Source organism: Danaus plexippus (genome assembly GCF_018135715.1).
Source record: "Danaus plexippus chromosome 22 unlocalized genomic scaffold, MEX_DaPlex mxdp_27, whole genome shotgun sequence".
NCBI lineage: Eukaryota > Metazoa > Arthropoda > Insecta > Lepidoptera > Nymphalidae > Danaus > Danaus plexippus.
The window spans coordinates 1,766,929-1,784,683 of record NW_026869855.1 but is presented as its reverse complement, the minus strand read 5'-3'; the positions used below and the strand labels follow the sequence as shown (position 1 = coordinate 1,784,683).

Sequence of the window (17,755 nt, the reverse complement as noted above, 5' to 3'; positions counted from 1 at the left end):
GAAGGTGAAGAACGAATGATTCATTTGATTGTACAACATTTTATTTTCATAGAACTAACAGTTATTTACTTTATAATTAACGTTAAAAATGTGTTTGGATAGTAAAAAATATAAAAAAAATATTCAAGTAATCAATATAAATTATACTAAGAAGCTAAATATTATGTATATTTTCAAATAAATAGATTAATAAGAGGACTATGCTCCATACCTGACGTATGATGCTTATATCCAGGGTTTACTTATTTATACCATGGAATATACTTGTGGATAAATTCTTAAATACATTTAATATTACTAACTTCAGACGGACAGTTTCCTGCTGTCATGATTTTATATATATAATTTACCCTGCAACTATTGAAATTCAAAATCACTTGCACCTCTATGAAACAATACCGAGTTAAGCTCTGGTAAAACTAAATTATTCGTCTGTATTGCTAATATAGAAATTTGATTATTATATCAAATCACTATTAACAGATTGACAATTAACAAAAGTTTTGTACAAAAAACTCAATCTATATTTTGTTTGACTTCAGAAAGTTTATAGCAAAACAGAATATAAGGGTATGCTCTACAATTTACATCAGGGAACATCTTTAAACAATAAATCTTTATAGGTTTTGTTCGAAATTAAATTAACGTTAATATCATCGTACGTATTTAAAAGAAATGTTGGCATTAAATTTTGCTTAAAAAAATCTAAGCTGAATCGAGTACACTACAAATTGCCTTGTAGAATTAAAAATAATTCTTATTACATTAACTCTTTTTATTCTTATTTAACTATTTTGATATAAATTGGATAGACATCATTGGAAAAATTGTCCTTGCTCTAACTTTGAAGGTAATTATTGTAAGATTTTCCTCGTCCTGGGAGAACCCACAATATTCTCTGAATGGCGCTATAAAATACCTTAAAGTTTACTCACTTTTCGTCTCTCAGACAAATGAACCCGGAAGTTTTATTGTAATGCTACGGAAGAGAAAACAATATGTTTAATTTAATTATATTTTATCATAATAAACTATTCGTCTAACGAAATCATAACTAATTATCGAAAAAAGTCCTTAGAGAGAGCTGAAGTCGCAAAAATATAAAAAAGCTCTTGTTTATAAATTAAAGTTACTATATGCTATGTACTGATGTCATGTTATCTAACAGATAAGTCGAATTTACAAATTGCATTTTGATTTCAGGTTTAGCTTAACCTGTGATAAATAAAGTAGAACAAAGAAAACAAGAAAAAGATATTAATGCTCTCCTAAATACACATTCTTGATAAAAAGTCCTTCGAGGTTTCATTTAGATTTTAGCGCCCATTATATTAAGTGGTAATTCCGTGCTTTTTACCAATAGAGTACGAGATATTGAAATATCAATTCGGTAGAAGTCTTCTGTTAAATAATCTACAATACTATTGTATTTGCATATTCGTAGCATATGCTTACATACAATACAAATATTTCTGTACGTTAAAAAAAATACATTCATCTGTACAATGCTCTAAGTTTCACTCAAAATATGAGTCAACTGTCAGGAATCCTGAATAAGCAAATGGTTTTATTCAACATATGAAACCTGTATATTTTTGTAATCAATTAAAATGTTGCGTAACAAATTCCATTAGTATGGGTAGATACATTTTTTATATCCTTAGAAATTCAAAAGAATTTTTATATAAGCGCGTAAGTTATTCAATTAAAATGAAACTAGTATTATTCGGATTTACTACGCGGATTTTATTATTTAAAAACTACATAATCCCGACGTTTCGGTTACTTTGCATCAACCGCGATCACGGGCAGACGAGGTGACGAGACAAACGTCGGGATTATGTAGTTTTTAAATAATAAAATCCGCGTAGTGAATCCGAATAATACTAGTTTCATTTAAATGAATACTCGCGAAAATCTTAGATCTCAGTTATTCAATTGTTTAAAATTGGTTTACAATTTGTATTGGAGTAAATTGGATTTTAATTTTATATGCCCAGTTCCAAAATAGTTGTAGAGTCTCTCGTTGATGTAAATATTATAAATATTAAGAAGATTTAAACTCTTAAATCATTGTTCAAAATATTCTTCTTTATTAAAGTAGTGTTATATTTTAAATTGAGTTTAAATTTTAATTCAAACTTTATAGTCATAAATGCTGCACAAGTATTTTATAGTTTGCGTTATATATTATTACTGTATTTTTTGTTTCTAAATTAATAGTTTTATTTGTAAGATTTTTTGTGAATATATAATTATATGCAGATTAAAAACAGGATTTTCTTACTAAATTTCTTCATTCCGATTTATAATACCAGAATTTTTATTGCCTTATCTATATCAACAACAAAAAAAAAAGACAATGGTTTAAAATTAAAATTGAGGTACACTTTGTAAATCTAAACTCGGTCTTTTATTGATATTTACTACTTTTATATATATATATATATATATATCAATAACGATATCGTTTCTTAACAAGTGAAATGTACCACGAAGAATTTTTAAAAGTGTCTAATATAAAAATGCCATGGTAAAAATAATTAAATACAGTAACTCGTCCACACAAAGATATGAAAGGTTTTGAGTTTTTTTTTTTCTTTCGTACTCCGAAGGACAGGAAACACAAGCGCAACATTAAACTGATTCCACATATGAATAATCCATTTACATTTGGCTCACAGAACACTTCGCTGAGTTTTGATAAATTTATATACGTATTTTTGATGAATGTAACATATAGATTTAATAACGTATAAAGACATCATGATATATATAGCATATATTATTATTTAAAAAATATATTATCTTGTATTTTTCATTAAATATTTTGAATGAGTTAAAATTAATTTATATACTATTTTAAAATAGAACTTTTTATACATAGTTGATTAGAGGCAGAAATATTTTAAGGTACTAAAAGAGATAATAGTAATATGTGAAAAAAATCGTTGTGATATTTTAATGATAAAAGTCAATACACATACTTTGTGATCAAACATGAAAAGTAAAAAAAAAGTGTGTTTTATTAAATATCAAATGCGGGTACAATTCAGAATTTTAAGAAGGACGTAGGTATATTTGTTACATACAGACAAGCTAATAAGTAACTTTAATTATATAGATATATACCTACAACATAAACATTTCTCAAATCAGTAAAGAGAAAGTATTCATATTAAAAAAAAATATAACCTGACCTCGAAAATTACATAAAGATATGGTTATCAACCTATTTTTCGTTATGTACCTATACTTTTATAAGTTCAAAACACCTCTTCATCCCTAACACAAGTTCGATTCGAAACACTACATATGGAGCGTATGCCGTATCTCGTTCAAAAATTTACGTTAATAATATAATTTGGCTTGAGATGACGAGATTAAAGAATGGAGTTTTATGTATTATGACTATGCAAACTTTAAGTACCTAAACATACTAAAACTCTGTCTCCAAAGAAAATAATAGCATCTAAGATTTTTGTAAAGTAAGCGTTTTTCTTTTTTTTTTCAAAATTCCCTGTCATTTCGATTACCTTAAAGACACCATGATGATTAGCAGACGAGGAAATATAGAAATAAAATATTTAAAAACTTCGTTTTATCAAAAGAAAAAGGTTTTTTTTATATAAAAAATTCTCAACCGTTACGTAACACTCAGAAGCTTCATGTAAGCCTTTTCTTAATTTTATATCCATACCGTCTGACAGGATATGTGCCGTCCTAAAATTTTAAACATGACCGTGTTAAATCTTCGTGAATTTAAATCGTTTGATGATCATCTTTGTTTTTCTTCAATGCTATCCGAATTTTACGTCGCCTGAATATAAAAAGCATGTCAGAATGCCTAGGTCTGCGAATAGTTTTGAGAACCGAAATAGTTTAATAATACTGGTTCTGAATCATAAATTTTGAAAACACGATTATCATTTCCGACTCCTCATTCATAAATATTGATATAAAACTACGAAGTAGTTTTATATCTTCGAATCTTGTATATTAATATTAGTTTATAAATAAAATATTTTCACTAACGGAATATTTTTATAGTAATTTGTAAATCAACAAATATATTAATTATCTCATTTTAATAATTTTTAATATTAAATTATGATTAAAATATACAAAATTGTTTTTTTAACAAAATAAATTGGTTAAATACAAATACGTGATCATAGTTCGGTTAAAATATAATTTTCAAATTAAACATTGTGGAAAATTAGATATAAAAATATTAAATAATTAAATACATATAATTTTTGATGGTTCCCAAATTCTAAACACTTTCAATTTAACTATTGTAAAAGGTTCAGGCTGTGAAATCCAATTTTACATTGCCCTTTTAGAAAATTACAAAGAAAATCACTGCTATAATAATTTGAAAATACATGTGTGGTTTGTGATATTATAGACCCTACTGCCGTCTCCTCAACCACAAAAACGAAAGCTAATTAATAGCAATAAACAACCAGTTTTGAGCAGAAACGAGCAAAAATACGGTTCTATCAAACAAATGCGGTAATTATACAGTTTGACATAGTTTCAGTTCCACGATACAAATTTACCGTCGTGCCTGGAAATTAGACAACTTTAAAATGTAATAGAACTTAGTAATAGCTGAAACTTTACTATTTATTTCAGTTAAAATGTTAATTAGCTTATTTCGTGTTATGATGCGATTATGGCAACGAATTCCGTCTATATTTAGAACTTGACATTTGTTTGAATAATTGCCTTTGTTATGGTGTCGGCTAATGTATACCGCGGACGGACGATTGGGTGTGTTGTATATAAAAGTGTCTATACATAATAAATAGACATATTATGTGAGATGTTATATCAATGTTAATTCGCCTAAAAAAAAACTATTTGCAATTTATTAAATTGAAATTAATTGTATCGTATAATAGTGATTATAGCTATAGGAACCGATTGTTATGAACGATTAAGTAACCACAGTAACTTTCGCATTTAATTATTGTTACAAAGGACAATTTTATAGTTATTTTTATAAGAAATAAAAAAATAAAATGTCTCTATTAAAACTGTTAATTCTTAAATTCATTCCTTAAATAAAATTCATTAATTGTCTTAATAGACGAATTCTTTACATACATATAATGACGAATTAAATCGTTATTATATTTATGTCATAAGTACAAACAGGAAAGTATGAAGATGACTTTATTAATTTAAAACGATGCATTCGAAGGCTTTTTTGGACTCTCATTGCCATGGCCACCATGACATCCTCTGTCAAGCACGCGATGGCGTGACAATGCTGGTATTATCTTTACGCATTTAATTTTCAAGGGAAGCCATGTTTGTCACATTTCTTTGAAGCATTTTTATCATAATGGGCTTGTTATGTAGATATAATGTAAGCATTTTATCAAAAATATTAAGTGCTTTTCAAATAAACACATACTAAAGATATAAATAAGAAATATTCGATTTATTATGTAATATGTATATTATACCAGATAGATTCAAACAATGAATCCTAATATTTCTCACGAGTAATTCACATTAGAATATAAATATTTTAATACTAGCACATTTAATTTCAGCTACTATGCCATAATAGATTAATTAATTATTTCAAGTTCTATACTTAAAAATAAATGTCATTATGTTTGACATTTCATGATAAAACACATCGAGGAATCTTCATGGAACGATGTATTGTATGAGTGTGTGAAAGTCATGGTAGTGTGTGTAATGTTTAATGTTTATTTTAATTAATTTCACATACTTGTTATACATTTATATACTAAAATAGCATTGTGCACATCATCTATATATAAATATTTATTTCAACGTTTATCTGTTCGTTCAATTTTTCTAACAAAGAATACAAAGTTAAACGATTTTATTCATTTTGCAGCGATCGTTAATACGGAAAAATGAGTTCGTAGATAAGTCCCGAAATTAACAGAATTTTCTTTCGTATCTTTAAGGAAATTTTGAATATGAATTCGTCAAAATGAAAATCCTGTCACTCAATAGAAGAAGTTTTCTAAATTTATTGAATAGATTGTTTAAACAAAATGCATGTTTAAACATGTTGCATTACATCCGTCAAACACTTTTAAACCCTTAGTACAAACTTTTAACATAAAAAACACGGATATTTTCACCGTATTGATTTTTACATCGTTTTTACCTTACGATAAAATGATTTATAAGTAAAAAAAGTTGAAACTGTCTGTATTAAAGTAAGTTATAACAACTCGAACTTAGGTACCTAAATACATATGGTATCAGAAATATATTTGATGGTCTTGGTACGAGCTGTGAACACGCTAGAAATATATTTTGTCCCTAATATATATCGATCAAATAAGGAATAAGCTTTCTTACTCATGTTCTTTTGTGACCTTTTAGATGAAAAACCTTAGTTTAAAGAGTTTTCTCATTAATGACATCTAAGATTATTGCGTGGACTTTTTTAAATGAAACTAAGCTTTTCGGACACTACGTTTTTTTATTATTTTGAGAAACAAAATTATAAAAAAGAGGTAGATTAATGTTTCGGGATTATGCCGAAAACTTAATCCCGAAATTTCGGTTCATTAACAGCGATCGTGATTACGGGCAGAGGAGATAATTTAGTTACAAAATAATAAAAACCAAAGTATCCGAAAAGCTAAGATACATTTAGTTTTCTCATTTTTTATAACATGCATACAATTTAATTAAACTATATATATTAATTATAGGAATTAAATATGAGTAGCCTTATTTCAAGTCGCATCGTTACACTAAGTACGAAGCGTTCCCAGTTTTACGTATGTCATAGTATTGACGTTGGTTTGTGTATAAAAAACTATAACTATTCCGTATATAATATTATCGTTAATTTTGTATTTTTATTCTATTATCTAGGCAAACTTGTGATAAGTGTGGTAATAAAAATTGTAGGTAACATGGCTAGGTCTCATGATCTTAGAAGTAAAGTTATTATTTTTAATTATGTCACCTTAGCAAAGTGTATATATTAATATAGGTTCGGTAATTCTTCGTTGGTATTAGTGATAAATACACATACAAATGGATGAATATTCATAAATGCTAGAGGTCAATTCCTTCAACAGTTTGTAAGACTGCAATTGTGACCAAACTTTGACAGAATGTTCCGTGTTCTTATAATAAGTTTACACTACAAACGAAACGTTTTTCATTCCTCACTCAATAATCTACGTTAATACTATAATGTACTTAGATTTATGACTGAAAATTGGAAACGCTACATTAATGTATGTGACGATGGGACTTGAGGTAAGCAGGTTAAATTTTAATCTTACCTAAAAGACAGAAACTGTTCTTGCTTTGCTTTTAAAAAAAAATTTTCAGTGGTAAAAAAATATATATTTTATATTTTAAAGTCACTTAGACTTTCTCGTTGACAGTTACATAAAGCTGAAAAATAAATGACTTTAACAAAGAATGCAAGTTGAACCATTTTACATTGAGGTCGGTCCACATCATAGTGTCATATTACACCGTTAAACGACCTAATAAATGTACGGGTGTGTTTCTGACGCACTGTTCAAACTGAGGTGTACACTGTACTGTGTGCATCCTACGAATATTTATTTCATGTTCGTACAACTAACCGTTTGTTGGACGCCTAATATTATATTAATACACACAGACATACACACACACACACATTCCCGCGGGATCAAGACTTAACATTTGTGTATGATGTCACTGTTGGTTACCATATCTATTGTTTTAACACAAAATACACCTCTTTCTGAACGCAATTACCATTTCTAAACGAACGAGATCACGGGAGAAACTAGTATATAAATAAATAAAACTTATTCCGTGCTATGCAAAACCTAATACAAACAGTTTGACGTTTTCGACATATAAACTGTTGATAAAAGTAACGCTACTTCAGAAGCATTTTAATATGTTTGCTTCATAACCATTGCAGCGTTCATCCCAACAATACTTAGTTATTCCGATATTTCACAAAAACTAAACATCCTAACGTACAAATCTCGATGTGATCCTTATTTATTTACTAGGAAACGTATTTGTTATATAATATATAATTAATGCACGCAAAAACGTCGCATTTAAAGCGGCAAGCATCTCATTTGGCATTAAAGCTAACACTTGCCTCGCTAATTAGCTACCGACAATGATAATGACCACAGAGCGATGACTCTATTAGAACAGATAATTCATTTAATGATAATTTTATGTGAGATCATTCTGATACATCTCTCTCCACACGCATTCATAATTAATTAACGTTTAAGATATATATATATTTATTTATTTCAGTTTTTTATTTTCAAACAAAATGTTATCGTTATCAGTAATCAAACTGACCGTTCTGATAGAGTTGATAATATATATTAAATTTTATATATATATATATTTTATTCACTCTTTATTTAAGACTATTAATTGCAAGAATTAAGTTTATTTTGCATTAATTGAAATAATAGCATTTTTATGTATATTTTTAACTTTTAATTATTATATAACCATGTTATACATAATGTTATATTATATAATTAATATAACTACAAGTAACTTCCAATTTATTTACTCGTGATTCGGTATTATTTCTAATTTTAATTATATATTTTTTTCATAAACATATATAGTTCTTATAATAGAACTGTGTTACCTGTAATGAAAACAATTCGGTTTATTTCATGAATAAATTGAACATATAAAAAAATAATTATAACCATATATAAATTTAATAATAACGAACTCACTATAACAATAAACATGGCTCTAAGATATGTTACGTTTTTCTTACCAAAATTTTAAGTAGTATTTTAAGTATTCACTTCGAACACAATAAATATATTATATTTTTTTAAATTTATTATAAATCATATTAATGTAATAAAATCTCAGTACGTCTGTCTGTATACACTAACAATGTTAAACCGGCAATAGCTTTGCATATTCGTTTTAAACTCACGGCACGCTTCGGAGGTGAAAATAAACGGGGAAGTGATATCAAGCTAAGATACATTAAAACCTACAATATTCAAGTTGAATTCCAGATTGCATGACATTAATCTCATTGTTAACTAACTAACTAACGTTCGACAACACGTCATTAGACTTTTCGCGAAGATTATGAAAATAAACGCGTTATTACCTAAAATCTTTCACAATACGAAATACTTTATAAATAAATATATTTTATAGCTATATTATAATGAATTTTGTATTTATGTTATATAAATTAAGCAACTAGTAACTGTGCCCTGTTGGGTTCAAGAACCTTTATGAGCAAAACCTTCCTTTAAAAGTGTAAATTTATTCAAATTTCAAAAAAACAACCCACACGCCTGCATCCTTTCGATGCGGTTACGTGTGAAAGAGTAAACTACATGTTCTAACTATACGTGTGAAATAGACGACTACATTTCAGTGACGGCTGCTGGGAACCCGTTCAACAATAGCTAAGCCGGTGATGCTCGGGAGCAAAAAAAAATAAAAGTTTTTTAATAGCATTAGTTTTAAAAAAGTCAAGCCATAGTCTAGAACACGGGTATGGCGAACTTCTTATATATATATGAGATCCTAAAATAACTACTAACACTGCTTTTCCTTTTAAAATTCTTGATATTTATTAGATGAAATTATATCATATTAAAAAAAATATTCTGATAATTTTAAATTAAATTTATGTATTAGAAAATCGAAATTCAAAATTAACGTTATCAGTAGAAATTTTTAATGTTTTCTGTTTTTATTATTTATTGATTTATTTATGTACCAAGAGTAAAATTAGTTACAAAAGAAAAGTGATGCACAAAGGATAACTTATCTTTTAAAAGAGACCTCTACCAGAAACCCTATTATGTACAATTTTTTTTTTTATATTTATTTTGTTTAAAATTCATCTAAAGTCCGAATACAAGAGACACATCCGTTGTGGAATGAACACTACTTGAGAATACAGAGGATTTATACATATTTACAACCCAAATACCCCGTAGTTGAACTTAAAATACATATAAATATCATTTTTAATAAAATATTATAACATAAGTTGGAAACAAAATCTATAAACGTTTAGGCACATCCAAAGCTTTAACTATCATTTAGAAAATATATAAAAAAAAAAAATTAAATAAAACATTGACTCATTTTTAAATAATTAGATTTTATCCAACAAAAACAAAGACTTTCAAGCTTCAAGCGTATTTCCTTTTTGTTTGATACTATTAATTATATTTTTATTCTTACAATATATATATGGATTTTTATTTATGTCAATAATTTATTTGTATCAAAATCATGATATTTCATTGAGATTCTTTTATAAATTTTATCGTCTATTTTTACACTTTTATTCGAACGACGATTTCAATTTTATATATTTGAAATAATCGCTTTAGGAAAAATGGATATAATGATGTGCGCATGCGCAATTTGTAATCCCGTTGCTGAGTTACGAGTGAATATCAAACACACAGGTTAACGTCTGTACGGCTATACATATATGTCAATAGTTACGTATATATATTCTAGTTAACTTCAATAACAATTTATTTAACTCAGAATACGATATTTGTTGTAATACATATTTAATTTAAAAAATAAATACAAAGTAAAATTAAAATTAAAAATTAAAAAAAAAAAAAACTTTCATTACCGAACAATTCAGCAGTCCAAATCAGCAGTATCCAGGAAACGGTGCTAGTGTTTAGCGTGTCTTGCTCAAAATTTATATCAGGTTCTCAAATCGGAATTTGTCTTGGGAGTAATCTTTTTGCCAATTCAAAGAAACGTCGGCCCAACATTTTGGATATGGTGAAGCAGCTATTAAATCTCCCCTTTTTATATTGTCTTATTTTATTTCAGAACAGATAATATAATCTCAATAATTTTATAGAAACTAAAAGTGTTTCGTAAAATTTAAGGCTGAAATTTATCTAGAATCCTTTATAGGATTAGAATTATTCCAGAATCCATTTTTTCACAATGTACGCCTTTTCGAAACAACAAAATACATAAAAATATATGTAATATTCTTTTAATTTTAAGTATATAATATTTAGGTATATTAAAAAGAGTTCCTGACCTGAAATGTTATGTGGATGGATTATAATATTTTAATACTAATAAATAAATATTCCTTTAAATATTTGCATTATTTTGTTATTCGGTATTTAGAAATGCATACATAAGCAGAACCGGAGGAGTTAATTAGTGTTATACCATAAACAAAGTGTCTTTGGAGAGTTTTTAATTGGAGACTATATCAATACAGCCATTTATTTGCACTGTTGATAATTTTAATGCATGCTCTGTCAATTTTTAATGAATATATGGAGGTCTGAACGACTGTTCCGAGTTTTTTTTTTTTCATCCAATATTCGTTTTATTTCATATATTAAACATATATAGACTAAGATGTTTTTTATAAAATGCAAGGAAATTATCAAAGTTATTATAATATCAAATAAAATTTTATGTGAATTTATATGTGTTAAATCGTCTGATGACATTATTACTATAATTTCTTTTGCATACAAAATACTTTTTTCTACATACGAGTATTAAATTTCACTTGTCTAGTTTTTTTTTAATTCCCTATAACGTTTTTCCGTACGTGTTTTCAACGTATTTTAGTATAAGAATGGGAGTGAAAAAGTATTTGTTCGACCGTTCAGTATAATATGTTTTTCGACTCTTGGATATTTTTTTTTCATAGGATTTTTCAATGATTTTTTAACTTTAAGAACATTAAGATTAATTAGGCAAACCGTTTTATATCTTCTGACAGCTGTCTTTGAGTGTATTACTTTTTATATATCCGATAAGTCTCCAAAGCTTTATATACAGATAAGCTATTTTCCTTACTCTACTTTATAACAAACAAAATTGATACACAAGATATATGACATAAAAAATTTCTATAATATAGTATTATGAATGCCTATCATTTAATATTATACTTTCAAATCAATGAATATTTATAATTATTACGTGCTGTGTTAGGTAATTGTTTTAAAAAATACATTTCATTAAATCTAGATCTGCTTTCACTGTACTACGTAACACATAAAAAAATAATTTCTCAAACAATATATTTGATAAGAATTCTTAAAGAAAATGTATATGTAATTATATATGTTTAATATTGTTCAGTTAAATATTCATATTGGAAACGGAAGAGATCTATAAAGTATAATGTACGAGCAAAATAATAGATAAATTTAAGATTTTCTACAATGTCAAAATAAAATTATAATATTTATATTTCAAGTATTCTTATACATTAATATTTGATCAATCTGTCATATAAAAAAACTAATTGAGTGCGTTGAAATCTATTCAACTAATAACTTAGTTTAAGTAATATTTTTAAATATTAGCACTCCATACATCAATATATTTTTGGTTCTCTAACAATTTACATACACGTGACACGATAATTTCAAATTATATATAGTTAAAGAAACTTTAAACTTGATATTTTATAAGGAAATTTTATGTCATGTCTCATCCGAAAAAAAAAACGATGTGAGACGATATATCAAATTCCTGGACCCGGAAGAAAAACATAGCATTTTATTAACTTTTATACGTGCATAATTTGACACCGAAGAGTATAAATCCAAAGTTAAAAATCAACCGTGCGAACGAGACGGGTGTATGGTTCCGTCTCGCTCCAGACCAAACCAAACCGGTCCTGAGCCAACTTCACTCGGTTGCATTTTATTAAACGAAGGTCAGACACTCGTCTAGTGTCGATTGCCACAGATGCTCAGTGACATTCATACCGCTAGGACGTTGATGTGCTCTTTGCGAATGAATTGAACCGTATCATTTTAAACTGTGCTAATATCTGTGTTTGTTTGTTATTGTATAGTTAACATTTACATTAATTGTGCCTGTGTTATGTGCGTGGGTTATTCGAACCATATCCGTACGGTTTTAAGTTATTCGGTGAGTTTTTATTGTATATACAGTTAACTTTGATCTCGTTGCATTAATTTCGTACCGAACTTTATTTCGTCTAGTATATCACAGATATCTCTATGTTAGTGAAAGAAAATGATCCTTACCTATGTTTATTATAAGGTCCACAATTATTAAGAACCAGTTGTAATTTATCACGGGTGTTTGTAAACCTGAATTCTAGGACCCAGGTCTGTAATAGTGTTTTAAAAATTGTACACACTAATGTGAATTTGCGGGAAAAAAAACTGTAAAACTAGGAGCTGATTTTAGAAAAGGCGAGACAAGTTTTTATGAGGTCCCTTTTATTTTATTTTTTTAACGAGTTGTTCATTTCAAGGCAGTTTCTGCTTTTGAAAGTTAACTAGGACTTGAAAGTGGCTGTGTATAATCAAGAGTGTTATAATTATCGAGACATCCTATCGTTGCATTATTATATCATTAACATCATATCTTTATTATTATTATTATATATATGTGTATTATGTGGTAGTAATTCAATTATAGCAAAAAAATAAGTATGATATGAGAAATATTTAGCCAAGTGCTGAATTATTTGTTCGGATCGTCAAAAAGTATTATATTTTTATAAACATTTAAGTGTATAATAATTCGTTTAGATAACTTGTGAAAATTTATATATAAATTTTTTTTTGGAAAACAAAATACATATTTATATATATACATATATATATATATATATTATTTAAAATTAAAATAGGTGCACGTCATTGGTGGAGCGAAAATAACTATGATTAGTTATTAAATTAAAAAAAAATCGAGTTCATTTACTTGCTATGTGAATTTAAAGGCAATTAATAGAATACAAATACATTCATTAATTCATAAGAAAATAATATTTAAATATCTCGACTGTTAAATGTATAATGTATATATTTTCCTACAAGTGAAATATCTATGATTACTCTCTCAATATTTCAGAGTACTCGTCTCAATATTTCAAGGATATTTTGGTTTCTCTTAACTTATATGAACTTATAATATGTTACGCATGCTTAACTTTTATTCTCAGTTGACTATTTGCTATGATAATAATGAGAAAGTCATTCTGAATGACGTTCAACACAAGTGCCGAAACGATTTTAATGTAATTTGATGTGATATATAGGATTTCGGAGAGACAATTGAAATTAATCGGAGCAATCAGGTTTATATTTTGATTAAAGTATATATGGTTATATAATGAATCTTTAAATCACCTTGTAACACATAATAAATATGAGTTCAAATACATTTTCTTTGCTTTCACTTGCCAGTCTTAAGTTTCCAGTCCTGTTTTATTAAGACCTTCAACTAGAGCTTAAATGTCAGCTAAAACAAATGACAAAACGCTATTGTGTTTTGTATGAGTACGTCACAATATTGACTGCTTACTACAAGCTTCTTGGCACTGATTACAGAGCTTTCAAACTTTTTCATTAGTTAAGTCATCTCCCATTATTGTATTTACGTAAGTTATTATTATTTAAACTTACGCTAAGCATATTTGAGTCGTGTCTTCTTCTTGCTTCGTATGCGTATCTTAAAAAATATGCTCCTAAAATACAAAAAATAAATGTGTTCCCTATATCGCTTATATGTAGAGCACTGTTGATGTAAATGATACTAATGAATTAATGGACTCTCATCTTGTTATTAATTTGGTACCAGTATAAGATGTAATATATACGCTGGAAATAAAACAAATTGTTAATGTTTTATCTGAAAATATGAATTTGCTACAATAAAATGCGTATACCTAAAAATTGTCTATTTTTTGTCCAGTCCGTTGAAAAACTGGAAATAGATAATCGGAGCGTAATTAATTTGCAGAGAAAATTAAATATATATAACTAAAATGATAAATATTCGACTTTTGAATAAATGGACATGATATTTTTTTACGAAATATAAAAATATAGTTAATATGAATTGTCTTTATTTTTTTTTAAACATCTTGACATCGTTTTTATGAGTATTATTTGGGATAGAACTAATAATAATATTGTCAAGTAATTTCAATGAATCAAAGCCTTCTACTATCATTTTGTTGCTCGGTATTACGTATAGTCTAATAATAAAAGAAAGAAAAAGGAAGAATATCCGTGTGTTAAGATAAAATTACTTTTCATAATATCGTGATCCGTGGCGTGCCGGCTAATGTTTTTATCAAAATATTTATAATCCCAGATAAGCCTAGAAGCTCCTTGCAAATATATGATTAAGATTAAACAAGTGTGGCTTTTTGTTATTAATATAAAAATAATCTGTTAACAATGTAATATTATGTCGAGATTTAAATTCAGATTAAGTTTAAATTTAAAAGATTTGTTTTTTTATATATATAGAGCAAAAGCGGCTGTATTTTTTAATGAAAAAGGGACATAATTTTATGAAATAACCTTAACGAATCGACACACGATATTACAGTACGTTTACTATAAGTTTTGCATTGTCACGCTTTATATTAAGCACATACAATTTTCTATTTATAAACCTTCCCTCGTTATAGCATTGATGCTTATTGTATGGAAAACGGCAAACGCTTCGTGTGTAGTGCAAAACTTATGTTAAGTATACAGAGCAGTATAGTAATTTAATAAATGACTCAAACGAAGCCGATTAGTCTGGCATTGACACAGTATCATTATTTTATCATACACATATGATTTGTCAAAAATATGATTATTTTCACATTATTAGAGCAAGGTCAAAGATATATTTGAAAATTTGTGCTATTGCCAAATACGACGAATCGTTTGAAACAAACAAATAAAATAACCGTTTTGTATGTGTATGACAAATATTTTTATGACTATAAATGGAATGTGACATACTGTTTTTAAATATTAGGAGCGATATAAGTATATATATTTTTAATGTGTTTTATATTATTTCTAGAGGTTAATTTATGTTTTATACATTATCATAATGAAATAAATATCATCAAAATCAACTCAAGTCTTTTAAGAAATAATTCGTAACAAATTAATTAACATCAAAAACAAACAGGCATACAACGTAAAATAAATATAATGATGTTGTCGATACTATATTGTTAAAACAAATTTGAACTTCTAAACGGACGACTGAGCTAAGCCTAGCTTAGCAAAGTTCTTGAACGCTATACCAAAAGTCTCAGATTCAAATCCAACTATCACTTACATCACTTATACTTACTACATATACATCAATTGAATATTTATTTCAAACAATTTCTGTACGTGAGGAAAGTAAACGTTTTATTGTATCGAAACTAACGAGGAAGCAGTACTGCCAAATCGGTCAAGGTGCTTACGAAACTGTGATATAACAGTTAAGTACCGTTAAAATGTGTCCGATTGTACTAAGATCATATTATATAATATATGCTATAATACAATAAAATTTTAGAACTATATTCATTGAATTTAACGTTGGGATAAATTAAAAAAACGTTCAGAAACATTTCCAGGTGATCTTGACTTTTAGATATTTCAATTTATTTAATGTATTTAATAATTTTTATCCGAATTAATTATTCGTTAAAATATTTAATTGGAGATATTTTTATACACCGAAGAACAAATAAAAAACTAATATATTATATGTTAGTATTTTTGTACATTCTGGATAAAAGCTTTTTCCTTGAGTTTTTTTTTAAACTTAATGTTTTGAGTCTACTTTATACGATGAAACAAGAATTTATTCTTTATAAATTATATCAAGAACTTATTAGCTGGTTTAATATTAATTTTTAAATTTATTTTGACAAAAAAAAATGTTTATTCAAGTTATTTGATTAATAAAATTTATTTTAAATGTACACTCATGTGTATATATGTACAGATAAAACTATTTTAAGTAGCCACGTTAGTTTTGAACGTAGTTAAGACAATTTATCTTATAAAATTTCATTTTTATTTTGTCTCAAAGAAGTTATATTAAGTTATTTTTATTCATACTTCATTACATTTCCCATAATCATATTTTCATACCACGTTCCATTTTTATATATTTTGTGCCGTGTTTTTAGCATTTCTGTTCGTTTTTCAAAACGTGATCTCTCAAAGGTCGTGACTCCGTCTCTTGCCAATAATTTGACGTCATTTTCACTTTTTACATATTAAACGTCTGCTTATTTTGCACAACTATTAGTCAGATATGTGAGTGTTTATTGTTCTAGGAAATTTATCGAGAAAAACCATATTAAAATTTTGCATCCGTTTTGTGAAATTATTGATTAAATATTGCTCATAAGTCTGCATTACGGCTTATTAACTGACTTCGTCATGCATGATTTGTGACGAGGCTGACTTATAACTATTTTTAAAGCTTTCAGAAAAAGCCACATTATGTCTATAGGGATGTCATTCGTCTTTTCTTTATTCCACTCAATACTTCTTACGATTTTGCACTGATATCCTCGATTTCATCGTTGTACCAACAAAGTTTTTGTATGCATGGAAAACACGCATAATCTTTAATCTTAATAAATAGATATGAAATAATGATATCGTAAAATTTATTTATATTTTCATATAAAAGAAAATCAAATAAACAATACAATGAAAATTTTTTTCAAGTCCATCCAGTAGTTTTGTCGCGATGCTCGGACAACTGCAGACCATACTATTTCAACTGTATATTATATACTTATATACTAGTTTTTGCCGGCGACTCCGTCTTCATGAAAATCAAAGTTGCCCTCAGGAAAAAATGTATAGTGTACTATATATAGTAACCTTCGTTACAGTCTATCCATTTAAAACAACCTAGTAACCGACTGCAGCGCCATCTGCCGGGATGATTT

General features: G+C 27.2%; 1 protein-coding gene across 4 annotated transcripts in view; it reads left to right on the top strand.

Moving 5' to 3' along the window:
• Positions 1–12,751: 12,751 nt before the first annotated feature.
• The window catches only part of LOC116773528 (uncharacterized), a 61,760-nt gene continuing 56,756 nt past the window's right edge, over positions 12,752–17,755 (top strand). For all 4 annotated transcript variants that reach the window (XM_061528696.1, XM_032666004.2, XM_032666003.2 and 1 more), the window contains exon 1: positions 12,752–12,951. The gene's annotated coding sequence lies outside the window, so the exon portion shown is untranslated. The remainder of the gene's footprint in view (positions 12,952–17,755) is intronic.